Below are 4,938 nucleotides of genomic sequence, written 5' to 3' on the forward strand. Positions count from 1 at the left end.
GTTTTGTTTTGTTTTGTTTTGGTTTTTCGAGACAGGGTTTCTCTGTATAGCCCTGGCTGTCCTGGAACTCACTTTGTAGACCAGGCTGGCTTCGAACTCAGAAATCTGCTTGCCTCTGCTTCCTGAGTGCTGGGATTAAAGGTGTGCGCCACCACGCCCAGCATATTCCAGCAATATTATCAGCAGATAATACATGTGCAGTATAAATATTTACAATGAACCCATTGGTTTAAACAATTTTAATTATAGCTAAATGTGCAGAGTACCAATATTGTTGAAATATTGAGGCTTCTGATCTCAGTTGTCTTTGAACAATATTAATAAGGCATTATAACTTTCCTTCCAAAGTCTTATACAACTGTAGTCAAAATGTGTCTTAGTCAGTGTTCTATTGAACTGAACAGGCACTATCACCACAGGAAAGCATTTAATTGGGGCTTGTTTACAGTTCAGAAGTTTAGTCCATTGTCCGAAGTGGCATGCAGGCATATATGATGCTAGAGAATTCCCTGAGAGTTCTACATCTGGATTCATAGGCTGCAGTCAGAGAGACACTGTTCCTAGCTTGAGCACCTGAAACCATAAAGTTCGCCCCAAATGACATACTTCCTTCAACAAGGCCATACCTACTTCAACAAGTCCACACATCCTAATCCTTGCAAAAGCAACAATGAGCTATGAAAAGTCATTCAAATCTATGAACCTATATGGGGTCATTCCTATTTAAATCACCATATTCTCCTCCCTGGCCCCATAGGCTTACTTCTCTCTTGGGATAGTTCCACATCCAGCCTGGTGCTTTCCATAGCAGGTATCAGATGCCTCCAGCATCTCCACCATCTTGGGCTATCTGAAACAATCCAGGCTTCACCTTCACAGCTTCATGCAAAGGACTGTCTGGACCTCCATGCAGAAACACCCCTGATACACAACTAGCCTCAGCAGCTCTTAAGGGAGGTTGGTTTGGTTTGGTTTGGTTTGGTTTGGTTTGGTTTGGTTTGGTTTGGTTTGGTTTGGTTTGGTTTGGTGTAGTTTGCCTTTTGCCATGGAGGGAATTTTCTGCAACTCCTTTCTGTTATCCTTGACTGTAAAGCCAGAACCACGTGGCTGTAGCTGCCAAATTCTGCTACTTGCTGGGTCTGGAACATGGCTGTCTTATTCAAGTATGTTTTCACCAGCTTTCTCTTTAATGGTTTCTTTTACTGTCTAAGCTTGGCTGTCCTAAAAATGCTCTGTCTACAGGTTGGCCTAACCTGTTCTACAGTGATGGTTTCCATCTTAGTTAGCATGCTGTGTACTCCCTCTGAGAAATACAAACTCCCAGCACTTTGAAGATTTCCATGATTGTGAGAGTACTGTGGTATAGGCATGTCTGTGGAGCATTTGCTTGTTTAATGATTGACGAGAGCAAATCAGACCACTTTGTTAGGTGGACCTGGGCTGTATAAGAAAGTGTGCTGAGAAAACCATTGAGAGCAAGCCAGTAAGCAGTGTTCTTCTGTAGCCTGTGTTTCAGTTCCTGCTTTTGGGTTCCTGCCATGAGTTCTGTCTCCAACTTCTCTAGATGACAGATTGTAACTCCTAAACGTTGTTTGCTTGTTTGTCTGTTTTGCTTTGTTTTTGAGATGATGTTCATTGCATCCTCAGAAAAACCTACTGGGAAAAGAATCTAATAAAAATCTATGTTTCATTCCACCTAGTAGCCATTTCTTGCTCAACTCTGTGTGACTTCCCATTCTTTGACTGTCAGGTGAAACTTTTTGGAATGCAATGACTGAACAAAAGAACAGCTTTCATCAAACACAGGGGTAGGGATGTTCTCAAGAAGTTTCTCCACTGTTTCTACTGGCATGTCCACCAATGAGGAAGGGTGGGTAAGTGTCTTGATTTATTATTTCCTTTCTTATGTTTCCATAAAATTTCATGAAAACATTACTACCTTGGTGCAAGGAAGATAGTGTGACCTAAGACTGTATTCCTTGTCATATTTACACTGTTTGACTATAGAATAAACTATCCATTGTCATCTCTGGTGTGAGAATTATACTTTTTTAATCCATACAGACAAAACTAGTTGTTGTGTTAAGATGCAATATTAAGACAGAACTCTGCTCCCAGGGATTTACAACCTCATTTATTTGAATATGCCTCAAAGTTCCATTTCAATCTATTGTTTTTTTTTCCTGTTGTTTCCTTGCTGTTTCTACAAGAAAAAGGTAGGATTCTGTGTTCTTTTTACTCCCTAAGAGGTCTGAATGTACTGCATTTAGTATTCTCTGCTAGATGTAAGTGTATTGCAGCAGGTGAGTTTCTCGCATCATCTGAACCAGAGAAACAGACAGCTTTTGCTCTGTGGATTATGGATAAAATTTGGATTGATAAGAAAGGGTTCTGAATAGAAGGGCTTAGCTCATTTTTCCACACTCTGCAACAATACAGTGAATAAGGCATTGTGCCATTTGCCTATCTAAGAATGTGTGAACTTCTGTGAACATGAGAAGTAAGAATCATGGGATTATACAGTAAAGATGTGCACAGACTGAGAAAATTGGTGATACAGTTGCTTATCTTCATACTTAACCATGTGTGGATGCTCAAACAGGTAACATTCTTGCCCAGAGTCTCTATATTTTTTTTTTCTGAGTCTGCAAGTATACAACTTAATCAGGGACAGCAGGAACTGCATCTTAGTCTTATCCTCAAGAGTCCTTTAAAATACATCAAAATAAGGAATGTTTAAAGGAAGTGAAAACATAGAATAAAATAGATTGAAGTGGAATATTTAATATTATAGCAGAAAGAATGTTGGAGGAAAACTCAGATTTATTTGAATCAGCTGTGTTTGCGACCAATATGCATGGGGGACAAAGGAAATATTCTTGCTTGCCTTTTTTGCTTTGTCTAAGTAAGACATGTTGACAGGTGCTAGACAAACAAACTCATTCCTGTTATACAGTTAACTGAGGAGAAATATACCAGACTTCAGCAACTAAAAAACTGAAAAGTGAACCCCAGAGTCATAGTCTTCACTTAATCCTGTATTAGAGGATAATTTGTATAATGTTCACATTTCTTAACAAGATTCATATATCCAAATTACCCACCAACAGCATTCTTAAATAAATCTTCCTCAGGAAAAGCTTCTACATGACCAGTGACACAATAGACTTGGCTTTCACATCACTGTCTTTATATAAGGAAATAGAGACACCTGTGGTAAAGTGGTCATTCAATTGATGTGTATTTAAGAGCCTGGGTTTGTGTACTGTACAGCTCTGCCACCTTCTGGCTCTGTGACTATATATGTAATTCAAAGTTTGTCTTTTATTTTGTTCATATATATATATATATATATATATATATATATATATACACACACACACACACACACATACTGGTACAAGAAAATGGTATAATATTTTTGACAATATGTTTTTTACTAAATAGACATTTACACTAGCACTTCTGATAACAGGTAGTCTAAAAATCACAGATCACCTAACATACAGAAAAATCTTATTTATTGGAAACTTCTTTATTTCCAACTTCTCTTTTGGGATATTTTTGTTTAAATTAGATTAATTTATGTAATGTGTGTGTGTGTGTGTGTGTGTGTGTGTCTGTGTGTGTGCGTGTGTCAAGGTGTGTGTAGATGTCAGAGAAAACATGCAGCCGTCACTTCTATCCTGTCAGTATATGGATCCTAGGATCCCATCAGTCATCAGGTTTGGTGGCCAGGATCACTACTCACTGAGCTATCTCACCAGCTTATTTGGCAGGTTTTTTTTTTTAATTATTTCCTAATGTTTGTATATATCTTATACATGTATAGACATTGTCTAATTTAGTATATTCTGCATAATGATTGATTTAAACTAGCTCCACCATTATGTGGATGTACACCAATACTTTAGGTCTGGTTTTCTAGTTTTAAATCATTAATTGATAACATAGTTTCCCTGAGCAGAAGACTCTTTCTTATAACCTTGAAACATTCAGAAATTTGTCGATGCTATACATCCTTGCCAGAAGCAACAAATACCTATATCAGAGTAGTACTATTATAATTGTGTTTTTTTTATTTTTTATATTTTCTGTGATCTTGTTGATCTGGCATCTGGGCCTTCATTGATTGGGCGGAAAAGGCCTTCTTGGGGCTACTCAAAGCTCAGTAAACTTCCACATTTAGCTCACAGGACACTACAACTTCTATATGCAGACTCATCAATGTATATATCCTAAAGAAAATATTGATTCTCTGCAATCATCCAATGAAAACCTACAAATCAGAGACACCTATGTACCCCGGAGGTCAAGGTAGTTATTCAAATAGCTTTTCTGAACCTTCCTACTTTCCCTTTCCCAGAGGACATAATGAGGAGTTTCCACTAGTGTTTCCTGAGTCTTCCTGCATCACCACTACATTTGGTGCTTCCATATGAGATATTTCCAGGGATGTCACACCACTCACTTCACAGCAAGATCTCAAGCAGGAACTCTGAGGAGAAACCTGCTGTTTAGTGGTTTGTGCTTAACTAGATTTCTTGTGGCAACATGCCTAGGGGATGACACTGCTCACAGTGAACAGAGCCTTCCTGTATTAATTAACAATAAAGGAAATCTCCCCATAGATGTGGACACAGACCAATCTGATCTAGGCAGTTCTTAATGGAAACGTCTCTCAGATCACTCTAGTTTGTGTCAAGTTGGCAACTGGGACTAACCAGAAATCAACTGAAGTGAGGAAAAACTGCTTTTAAAATGGGCATTAGAAAGGTGATTTAGCTAATATCCACTTATCAGTGAGTACATATCATTTGAGTTCTCACTGATAAGTGGATATTAGCCCAGAAACTTAGTATACCTGAGATATAAGAGACAATTTGTAAAACACATGAAACTGAAGAAGAACGAAGACCAAAGTGTGGACACTTTGCC

The sequence above is a fragment of the Mus caroli genome, chromosome 15 (assembly GCF_900094665.2).
Source record: "Mus caroli chromosome 15, CAROLI_EIJ_v1.1, whole genome shotgun sequence".
Lineage (NCBI taxonomy): Eukaryota > Metazoa > Chordata > Mammalia > Rodentia > Muridae > Mus > Mus caroli.